The sequence below is a fragment of the Neopelma chrysocephalum genome, unplaced genomic scaffold, assembly GCF_003984885.1.
Source record: "Neopelma chrysocephalum unplaced genomic scaffold, ASM398488v2 Primary Assembly neopelma1_65, whole genome shotgun sequence".
Classification (NCBI taxonomy): Eukaryota; Metazoa; Chordata; class Aves; order Passeriformes; family Pipridae; genus Neopelma; species Neopelma chrysocephalum.
The window spans coordinates 5,368,798-5,380,711 of record NW_020897722.1 but is presented as its reverse complement, the minus strand read 5'-3'; the positions used below and the strand labels follow the sequence as shown (position 1 = coordinate 5,380,711).

Below are 11,914 nucleotides of genomic sequence, written 5' to 3'. Positions count from 1 at the left end.
GCTGTAATGAATTAATAGCATTTCAAACCCTGGATCACCATCCAGCATTGGCTCTCAGCAGCAGTGACACATCTGTTGGGGCTGCTGGCAAATTTCAAGTGTATTCCCATTCATATTTTAAAGGTGGAAATAACATTGGAGCTGAAGAACTGGTCTTTGATACTGCTGGATTTTATGGATGACCAGCTCTTGTTTGAGCTGATGAATGCAGCTGCCACCTTGCCAATTTATGGTATTATTCTTTCTGGGCATCTCCACTGGCACATTCATTATGGCTATCGGATACAAAGTGACTCAATTCCGTATTCTTGGCTTTCTGAATGGAGCTGGAGTTAGGAGATACCAGTGTTCTCATTAGGTCTCCTCTGTGTACTTAGCTATTAGCCTGCTCTTGCTAAGCGGCTCTGGACTGTCTTTCAGGCTTTGCTTGTGCATGGAACAAGCTGTCAATTCAAAAACCCTTGGCCCTATTTCATAGCCTGGCTGTCACTCAAGCGCCTTACAACAGCGACGACATCAGAAGCACTCTCCAAGGTATGAGAAGATGGTCAACTTTCATCACTTTTATGCTTTTCTCTTGAGCCTAAAATGAATTTTTCCTTGAAGGAATCTTGGTTCATCTGGGACAGGATCCCACTGCATCCCCCAGTGCCACATTGGCATGGCAGCTTGGTCATACACCATGACCCATCTTCTCCTTCCAGCTCCAGCTCTTGGTTGAGGAGGAGAGCATGAGAATGAAAGCCAGGCTCTAGTGCTGTGGAGGAGACACTCATCTCCCAGGCAAGACCTACTTCGGACAGCATAGCCCCATGATCACAAACAACCAAGATGTGCTGCCATCATGTTCAGAAGCCAGGCTGTTCCACAGGCACAACTAAGGCGATTGCAGTGTGGGAAAAGGAAGGCAGAAGCAGGCTTGGCTCCATGGGCTACATTAAAAAGATTCCAAGTCCCGGCGTGACCCTGTTGTTGTGTGGGAAGGAACAGGCACCATCTTCCCCATGGCAGGGCTTGCCTATCCCAAAGCATCCTGGGGGTAACCAGAGTGATATTTTAATAAACTAAGTATTAGTTGCATCCCCAGTCTCCTCCTTGAGACTGATGCTGGGCAGTGAGGCTGAAAATTAATCGCTTACAGGGTTTTAATTTTTTTTTTTCATTATTCCTCCTTTTTGTTCTTTTTATTTGATTCTCATCTCAGCTGTATTAAACTTTAAGTCAACAGAATATGGCATATACAGCAGGGAGTCTGCTGGCTCCCTTCTGCTCTTCTCCACTTCACCAGTTCCAGCTCTGTGGGTCAGCAGTAGTGTTTGCTGCACACAGCCAAGAGCCTGTGGAGAAAACAAAGCTGGGGGACAGTCCAGTTTCTGCTGCTTTGTTTCCAACCCTGCCCAGGAGTGGAATAAACTCAAACAGGCACTGCTTCAATCAAGTCAGCTTCTGCTGAGTCAGCGCCATTTAAAACTTGGCCTTTCTGAAAAACCGCAACTCTCCAAAACCCTGGCCAAGATTTTATGAGTAAATATAAAATGAATTAGGAGGCAGGTTTTAAAATAAAGGATTGCTCTTGGAATCCAGGGATAATAATAAGACCTCAGGAGAACATAGAATCTCTTAATCTGTAGGCAAAAGGTGCAGGGTCAGCAGTGCAGTGTAAGTGATTGAGTTGCTCTTGGACACCTTGGTGGATCCCCTATCCTGGCCACTGGCACACCAGGTGCTGCCCAGTGTGGGCACAGCTGGATTGGAAAGGTGCCTGTTTTTGTTTTCTTTTTACCTCTCTGGTAGCAACAATCCTCTGAGCTGGCTGAAAAACATCTCAAGGCAAGACTATTCACTCAGAACTGGTGATTCAACCCCACCCGATTGTCTGGAGAGGAGAGATTGGTTTCATTGTTGTTTTCAGCAAGGACATTATCAAACAGGTTTCATTTGGACTGTGTCATTTCAGCTTGTCTGTGTGGCGTGGCTGCGATGCTCCGCTTCATTTGTGTTGCAATCGAGTAACTGAAAGATGAGGGCAAAAAAGAAAATCTATTTTGAAGTATTTCTTTACTGCAAGAAAAATAACCCAAAATGTTGACTTGTGCCCCCAATCTGCTACAAAATCAAATTTTGCTGTCCTGAAGGTTCTCACAAGCTGAAATGCCTGGGATTTGTCCAGCCAGATGAAGCGATTGCTGCAGGATGATCTCACTTTGGACAATCCAGGAGCCCCAGGCAACATGTTGAAGGCACCACAGGGACATGGAGAAGGTGCAGCCCTGTCCCAAGACAGCCCCTCTCCCCATGCACGTTTGTCAACCTGTCCCCAAAGAGCATTAGTGTTTTTGGTGACAGAGCACCTCCACCTCCCAGGTAACCCCCTGCCTGGCTGCACGAGCCGTTTCTGTCCTGAAGTCTAACCTGATTTCTCTGGCTGTAATTTAAGCCGATTATTTCTTGTCCTGTCCACCATGGACATAAAGAACAGATTATTCTCTTCCCCTTAGCAGCAGCCTTTTAAGCACTTGAAGACTGTTATCACATCTCTTCTTCCATCATCTCTTTTAGGCTAAATAACCCAGTTCTTTCAATCTTTCTTTGTAGGTCATGTTTCGTAGACCTCTGATCATCCTGTTTCCTCTGCGTTGCCTGCAGCAGCGCCACCTCCTTTTTGATATGAGCTGCCAATACCAGAATCTGCTCCAGCATAGACCTCACCAGCCCTGAACAGATAAGAAAGATGATTTTGTGAGTCTTGCAGGCCATGCTGCAGCTCATATATCCCAGGGCACTGTCTGCCTCTTGATGCGACACTGATACTTCGTGTTCAGCTTGTGACCCACGATAATTCGTAGACCTTTTTCTGGGGAACTACAGCTTGTAGGTTTGCTTTTTCCCATGGGGTTTTGAGGTTTTGAGCAAAAGGCAGGAATGAAGCATCCTGAACGAATGTTGTGTTCTCTTGTGTTTGTCGGTCCTTATTCTGGTGTGTTCATGCATTCAAAGCACACTTTTGGTCAGACTTTTGACTAGGCTGTGTGATACTTGGGTTGGATGCTATTCAGTCCGTGCTGAAGAAGCTTTATTGATGGTTCTTTAAGTTGCTGACTCCCATTGCCTCATAATTTCTAGTGTTTTATCTCATTTGTGCATGTCCTTTCACGGTCTAAGACATGCTTGTATTTAGCACCAGTTAATCAGCATTTTATGCAAAATATATGAGATTTTCAATTTTCTGCAGCCAACAGAGCATTGAAATGCCTGTCTCCATCCCCCAGGACCTGTGTTTAGAGTGAGCTGGGCGGTTTTCCACAACTTGACTTTTTCCCTTAGAAACTGGAGGTTTCTCTTCAGAAGGACTCACTAGTGGAAAGCTGAAGGCTGGTCCCTTGGGCTCAGACCTAAAGGGACTCAGTGTGAGGACTCCAGACGATCCCAGGGGAAGCACTTTCACCACCCAGCCAGAGAGTCAGTCTCCAATTAATATTTAAATTGTTTATGCAGTGTGGAAAAGCCCATGCCCCAGAGATGGGGCAGGACTGACCCACTGCTCAGTGAGGCAAGGGGAGGAGGAGAGGAAGGACCTGTCCATGCTCCAGGTGAGCCTCTGAGCCTGAGCCAGAACCAACCTGTCAGCAGACCTGTCTGATTGCCCAACCTTCTCCCCTGGGGCTATCCCAGCATCAGCTTTGTATTCCTGCAGGCAGCAGTGCTGGAAATCCCAGTCATGCGAAAGGTCTCGAGGGGAGAGAAACGCAGGTCACTGCTGGGACAGACGTTGCAGGCAAGGGAGTGCATTCAAAGGTACTTGGGTTATGATAGTAATTAATGTGGACATTGCTGGTAATGGCAGAGCTGGTGCTTCAAGTAAGTGCACAGAGGCAGGAAATGAACCCCATCAATTTTTAAGATGTCAGCTGTTTCATGGGGCAGCTGCAGGGATGGGAACAACCGGACCTTGTTTGTTAGGCAGCTGGATACAAACACACTCCTCCCATGCTGTGGGATGGACCTGCCTCACTGCCTGCAGCTGGAAATGGTCTCAGTTCAGTGAGTATGTAAGCAGGACTGTGGGTGACAGAGGAATATTTGACCATTCAATCAGAAGGTTCTTTTTCAGGGTGGTGGTTTAGATGAGGGTCTCTGTGTTGCTGTTTGCAGCTATGCAGTCCATGCTTGCAATGCGTCCCGATTCAGCAAAGTGTGTTTGACTGCAGGTGAGGGCATTTCCACACAAAACCTTCTCATGTAGTGCAAAAAACCCTTTTTGGCTAGGACCTGAGTGGTATTTCTAGTTTTTGGGAAAACACCCTGTTCCCACTGAAGACCAGGCATCTCTTGTCCCCAATTCCTGCAGAGTCAGGACAGAGACTGTCGCAGAGTGGGTGTTTTTATGGACTGGCTGCTCTGCCCCTTCACAGTTCTAATTAAGTTGTATATTTTGGAAGTAAAAATGTCCTTTTTGATTATATTGGTCAGGAAAGCTCTCCAGCATCTCCAAGTAAAGAGAGGGGAAGAGGCAAGTGATCAAAGGCAGGCTGTAATGAGCTATCAGAGGCAAGCCCAAGGTTAGTGGGAGCAGAAGGGCCATTGTCATGCTGGTTCATGATGCTCAGTTGGCTCCCCACTCTCCTGTCCCCATCATAGCTGAGCATTTGGGTCTGCACACCCTAAACACACACTGATGGGGAGAAACAGTCACTGCTGCGTGGGCAGCATGGTTTGAAAACACACAGTGGAGAGGAGGGATGCTCACCTCACTTCAGAGATGGGACACAGCACCCTGCTCCCCACAGGGGTGAAACCATCCAGTTGCTTTGGAAGAGCTGGAAGAACTGCAGGAGTCATCTGCCGGGAGGGGCACCGTCTTCACAGCAGGCAGAGATCTAGGGCACTGATGAGCAAAAATCTAGGGCATCAAAGAGCAGAGATCTGGATAATCAAGGAGAAGAGATCTAGGGCATGGAGGAGCAGAGATGTAGGTAATCAAGGAGCAGAGATCTAGGGCATCAAAGAACAGAGATGTGGATAATGAAGGAGCATCGATATAGGGCACGGAGGAGCAGAGGTCTAGGTGATCACAGAGTGACAATCTAAGACATCAAGTAGGGTTGCTGTAGGGCATCAAGGGGTGGAGATCTGGGGCACTGAGGAGCGAGGTGTGATCTGTCTCACAGGAGCTTTCCCAGAGCTCTGACATCACTCCTGGACTCACAGCCTGATGCTGAGGGTCATGCTGGAAGGTGGACACAGGACTACTGTCTAGCCCTGGGTGCAGCTCTCACCAGCCTTTCATAGTCCAGGGCAGAGGGGAACAAACTTCCACAGGAAACTCCCTGCAGCATAGTAAGCTCACAGGGTTGTTCAGGACAGCTGAGCCATGACTGGCAGCCACAGGCTGCTCTGAGGGGGACCCATGGAGTTGCTTCAGCCAGCGGGAGGGAGCCTGCCTCCACATCACCAGCAGCAGTAAACATGATCTGCCTGAAAAATAGAGCCATGTTAACAGTTATTGATCTATAACTTTTAACCAATTTCTTTTTTACAATATTGGATTGCATCCTAATATTAGCTTTTTATGTTCAGCACTAGGCAAACTCCACTCCATCAGCGAAAAACAGCTCCTGTGGGCCAATCTGCACCTCCCATTGAGCTGAATGATAGAGGACTGGAACAATATTTTTTGACAGATCAGTTCCTGTTCAGGGTAGTGGTGGCCATTATGCAAATCGAGCTATAAGAAGTTTAAAAGTCTGGAACCATTATATTTCTTTATTTCATTAACATCAATGCAAGCAGGCGAGTTAATACGACAGAGTGATCCCATTCCAGAGCTTGCACAAAATGGTCCCCCCATCATTTAACAAGACTGGTGATTTCCCCTAACGGGTGCTCCCAGCAGCTGCACTGGGGGCACTGAGGCATTTTTCACAGCATGCAGCTGGGAGAGGGGTGGGTGACAAATGTCTCTGAGCAGATTAGCACACAGGAATCCTCTGCCTGAGCTGGCAGATGGCTGGGAGGGCCCTGCTCGTGGCAGCAGGCAGATATCCAGGAGGATGGAGGACAAGTTGGGGGTCAATTACAAGGGCCCAATTTCCCACTGGTCCTTGGGGATCTGCTCCCCCACCTCAGAGCACCTGCAAAAATCTCTTGAGTGGTTTACTCACCCCTAATTCACTGCCTGAGCCAGAGGAAGCTGCTTGGGCAGAGATGCTTTGGAGTCACAGAGTGCAGAGAGGAATAAGCATGTAGGATTCAGGTTTAACCCCATTTAACTCCTGGTCTTGTGCTGGACACAGACATTTTACCAGCACAGCAGCACTATGAGGAGCTGAGCACTGATAAAGTACGGGCATGACGTGATACAGGGCAGAAATTTGTGCTCCAGCACATGCCCTGGTGCCCAGGTGGTGGCTGCCCTCCTCCTCCTCCATCATACAGCATTGTATCAGGACCACTGCAAACGTGCCTTCACAGTCACCTCTATCTTCCCATGTATCCCCTACCTCCACCCCACCAAGGCACAGATACATTTCCCTGAAACAGAATGGCAGAAGGACACACATCCTACTTTGTGGCCCTGTTCAGCCGAGGGTATTGGCAGCAGCACCTCTTTACAGATAGAAAATAAACACACAATACTGTCATGTCAGCAAGGAAATTAATGGGGTCCTGGGGCTCAGCTCTTGCATTAGTGTCTTAAGAAAGGGAGTGAGTTGCCCACAAAAGCCAGCCCACCTTATGTGGTCCAGCAGCTCTGGGAGAAGCTGGGACTCTTTCCCATACACACTCTTCCCACCATATAACTCACACGCAAAAGACACAGACGTGCACGCTCATGTACATATGGATTTGCATAGATCTGGAAAATAAAGATCACGTCCTGCAACACTGATGGATCCCGGCACTATAATTGCTCCATTATAAGTGGCAATGTCTCAGAGCATTACTGCTAAAGACTCTACCTTTTAGTGTTGAAACTTTTAATTGATTTTAAAATACGCAATCAATCACAGTTAATCAAGGAATCATGAAGAAGCTATCGTACACAAATACACAAAGACAGCATATAAACCACAATTAATGACCACTTAAACAATGGTGGGAATGAAAATAGGATTATTTATTAGTGTTTATGAGCAGTAATGGATAAAGTAATGAAGCAGCAGCACAGTGGTGTGTTAGAAGCCAAAGATGGTAATATTTAACACCAAGTGGCCATAAGTGACTTTTCAGTGAGTGGGTCAATAGCAAAATTTAAAGCAATCTTTCCAAAGGAAGTAGATACCCCTTTGCCCTCCTCTAAACCCTGCAGCTGCTGGTTGAGGTGGTCCATCCTGAAGGAAGGTGGGAACAAAACCAACAGCCATCACCGGGTTCTCCCCACAAACCCAGAGCCAGGCTGCAAACCTGTCAGACACAGCTTTGCTCCATGGCAGGAGGACCTGTAGCCCTTTTCCAAAAACACCTCTGGGCTACCTTTAGATGTCCATCCATAACCTACCAGGGAGCTGTCCCTTCTCCCAAGGGCTGTCTCACCATCCATCAGTGCAGCCCTGACTTTAATGTTAGAGAGAGTGATTAAACCCAGCTGGGGGCCCTGTCTCAGCCTTGGAGAGCCAATTTCCTATGTCTCAGGGGGCACACAGCCTGACAGGCTGAAAAGAGTGAGCAAAGCAAGGGCTGGAGGTTATTTAAGCCTGAGCCAAGGACAGTGAGCTTGGGCAGGGCAAAGGAGGTAAATTCCATGGAGGCACCTTGGAGGCCCCTGAATCTGTCTTTGAGCACAGCTCCAGGTGGTCTGTCCAGGATTTAGTACAAAAGACTATTTTATCTAAGCTGGCTTTATTCACACCCACGTAGCAAGAGCCTTGTGAGCCCAGAGCCATGCACTGCTGAGGTTCACACCAACACAATCCTACCTGGGCTGCCTGCAGACCCAGTTTACTCTTTGCTGTGCTGGATCAAGACCTTCCCGTGCCTCTGTGCAATGCCTGCTGTCCCTAGGGACAGGCAGAGGCATGGGGATGTGGCCTTAAGACAGGGAGCAGTAGCAGAGCTTCATAATACAGCCTTTGCCTTCCTGCCATGCAGTTTGCAGCTTTTCAGCCAGAGCTGTTTAGTTCTCTAAATTAATAAGCAGCACCCAGGACGCCACTCTGCACTGCCTGACACGTAGTGCAGTGGAGAGGCACTGGTGAAGTGACTCCTGGTAAGGAGAAAGGAAGAGTCCAGAGGAAACTTTGTCCTCTTGCACCATTCCTTTAGCCCCGAAAAACACCAGCAGCACCCTTACTGGTGTCCCTACAGAAAGCTGAGGACTTGGTAAGTCCCTCTTTCCCTCCTGGGGTAGGAGCATGGGAATATGATTGTGCTCAGACCTTTCTGTAGAGAGATGGAGGTCTCACGCTTGACCAAGAACTGCTTTTAGCACTTGACCTAAGCTGCTGTTAGTCATCTCAAGTCTCTGAAAAGGAGCTGACACCAGGTCAGCCCCCATAAGCACATCTTCTCTGGGGCTTTGGTGGGGGCTGAGGATGCTGCAGCCCCTCACTTCCAGCCCTGCCTGCCAGCAGCCTCCCTCCCCACAGTGCTTGTGCTTGCTTGCATGGATCAACGTCTTCCTCTCCTCCACAGTCTCTTTTATTGCCTTGCAAGTTGGCCCCAGGATGTTTTATCACACCACAGCACATAATACAAATGAAAAACAAAGAGGAAAAGTTTGAATCATTTTTTTAATATATTCATCCCTGTGCTGGGGAACAATGATCCGTCTGATTAAATCCGCATGCTAGAGTTTATTAAACCAGGTTGGCCTCTCGCTTTCTCTCTCCTTTAGGCAGGGACAAGCTCATTAAAATGAACATGCTCTGCTCCCTCCCCAATGCAATCCCGCTTCACTCTGTCTCTGTGCTGCTGATATCTTGTAGACATCGCCAGGAGCTGATGAATAGGGCTCCGCAGTTCAGTTTTCTCTGGCAGCAGCACAGCAGCCAAGCTTTTTGGCTTTTTGGCAAAGGGCAGGAGATGCCTTCAGCCTACCAGTGCCTCATGGCTGCTGGTAATGCTCATCCAAGGAAAGGCCCGTTAAAATTGGAAGGAGGTAGGAGGGCAGGGACTCACCACCTCACTCGAGCTCTGCCCCAGCACCTGATATGTCATTTACCTCCTCATGGGCTCTGTTTCTCATCTGTAAAATAGGTTTCATGGGCACTGCTTCCCCATTAGGATAATTAATGGCTATAAAGCACTTTGGATCCTGCACTAAGAATAAACCCATCAGTAAAGACAAAGTGACAAGTGGGCATCTAAGACAGTTACTCCCCTGGGACCAGGTCCCTCTGTAGGTCCTGATTCTGAAGGCAGCTGCCTGCCCTGCAGCCCCTACTCTCCTTGGGCTACTTCAGGAGGGTCCCCAGCCCACCCAGTCACCCTCACCAGGGAGGCATTTCCAGCAGGCCAGTATTTTCTGCAGCTCCTCTTCCTCCTCAGGAGCCCTTCAGAGGCAACCTAAGGCTGTTACACCCTGGCAATAACAGTGGCTTAGGCCCTGTAATCCCTCCTTTACTTGACTTTGGGTTATTTTGAGCAGGAGATTAAAGGAGATTATCTGCATCACCTGAGATGCTGCACTTTCTATCTCTACCCCCTTTCCTCCATCCCTGGGGCTCACCCAGTCCCAGCCAACTAAACCCCTCCTTCCTTTCCCTGTGCTCTGCCATGCTCTTGTCTTGGGACAGCTGCCTGGCCACAAGGTGCTGCCATGTGGTGGTGGTCCATCATCAACCTCACTTCCTGGACCCAGCTTCTCACTTGACCACCCATGTATCCTTCACATCTGCATCTTGAGCCAAATCCAGAGGTGCTCCACAGCAGGGAAAGAGAAAGGAGGTCACCCCAGAGCACTGTAGCACTAATTGGGATTAGTTCTGTGGGCTTCTTGAGAAGGAGGTGGTGGAAAAGAGGATCAAGAAAGTGGTCCTTTGGGCCCTAGGATCTTAGCAGAGTGTGTTGGGTTCAACAGCACCCACTTATCACCACAGCCAGAGCATGAAGAAGGATTATCTGTTTGGAGCATCCCACACTATTCAAATAAAATAATCCCAATAACACAGGAAAAGCACTGAAAAAATGTTTGTTTCATGCCCAAGGAGGAATCCTCATCACCTGGCACCATCCAGCCAGGGGCAGGGAGCTCCTTTCCATGTTCTGGAGACCATGTGCTGCTCTCCAGCTCACTTCAGCTTGGGTTTAGCAAAGCGCTTTGAACTGAAACCAATTCCTCACAAACGCTTGCTGAAATCAGCATATTTATTAAATGAAGGTCTAACAGACAGAACTACAAGGAGTGACCAAAAACCTTAATTCACCTTCTTTTATGGCTGAGAGATGCTCAAACATCCCAGCTACTGAGAAGCAATAGTTCCCTTGGAAAGCAAACTCCCCCACGTGGCATCGCACCAGCATGTGTGACCTGTGCACACATTCATGGCAAGCTCACACCTTCATGGACTGTTTTTCCTCATTTCAGACTACACCAGCCTAAAATCCATCTGCCACCCTGGAAATTAATAGCAATCATTAAACAAAAAGAGCTGGCAAAAAGAAGCCTGAGGTGAAAAGCAGCTATTTCTGCCAGAAAAAAAATTAAAACTATTTAGACATACAGAGAGTCATTTATTACTGTGAAGTCCTCCCTCCACCTGGGGTTTAAATCTCATTACAGTTTGTCCAAAACAGATGTTACCCTTTTAGCAGTAGATTATTAACGATAAACTCCATTCCTCCAGAGAGGGTGGGTGTTTTGGGTTCACTTGCTTTTTCAACTTGGGTAACCTCCATAGGAAATGTTTATGAAAAGGACAGGCAGTCCAAATGCTGGCATAGCTCCCTGCTCCTATTGTCTTAGACTCCAAAGTTTCTTTCCACTCTCCATATCTTTCAGAGGTCTCTGAACAAGCAGGGAAATACAGAGGTCGAGACCACAGCCCCAGACCCTGTTGAGGAGCAGATGTTGAGGAAGGGCTTTTGTGTGCTAACACACCAATAGCTCCCACTTCTGCTTTTCCACCAGCAGCTGGGCACTGGCCATGTGTCAAGACAAAATCTTCTTTTGGATGGAGCCTGGCATGTGCATGACCCATTTTTTTTCCAAGCTTCTCTGCATCTGCTCACACATTTTTGGGTAGAAGGGCATTTGGTTGGGCTTCATGCTTGTTGGCACCATAGAGACCCAGTGGTCCCCTCATACCTGTAGCTGAGCACCCTCTATGGACAAAGATGGGCTTTGCTTGTTCCCACCAGTGCATGGACATACTTCAGTGGGAAATCAGGTAGCCTTGAAAGAAACACTGTCTGGCAGCAGGTTTAACCAGCCAAGCCCACAGAAGAGCCATGTTTTTGTTCTGTTTAGACTTAACATGATAAAGATACCTGCTCAGGAATCTAGGAGCCTTTTAATCATGCTGTAAACATAATCAAATGAGACATTAATATCAGCTCCACATTCATATGGCCATCTGGCTGCCCAGCCATCTCCCTGACCATTTCAGGTAGTATGAAGTGCATTCCCAGCATTCTCCAGAGACCCTACTAAATAGATGTTCTCACAATGCCTCTCAGCCTGCCTGGAAAGGCAGTGAGAACCAGCTATTTTGGGACTGTTGATGGTGATGCCAGTACCAGCACCTCAGGGCTCTCTCAGAAAACACTTTTTTGCTGTCTACAACTTTTCCTGCACCCCAAGGGAAGCATCAAGAGCTCTCCTGGGCCATGTATGTCTGTGAGTACTCATTGCTGGAGGAGAGTCTTTCCCTCAGCACAACACATCTCAGTCCTTCAGGCTTTACAGCTTATAATGAATCCCTTCATGGAGCCCTGAGGGACACAAGGGGAGCCCCAAGTAAACAGTGTATTCACC

The 11,914-nt window shown here is 48.0% G+C and overlaps 1 protein-coding gene across 2 annotated transcripts in view; it reads left to right on the top strand.

The window, feature by feature from the left end:
* ELFN1 (extracellular leucine rich repeat and fibronectin type III domain containing 1) overlaps positions 1–11,914 on the top strand; it is a 105,371-nt gene that overhangs the window by 82,124 nt on the left and 11,333 nt on the right. The window lies entirely within an intron of this gene.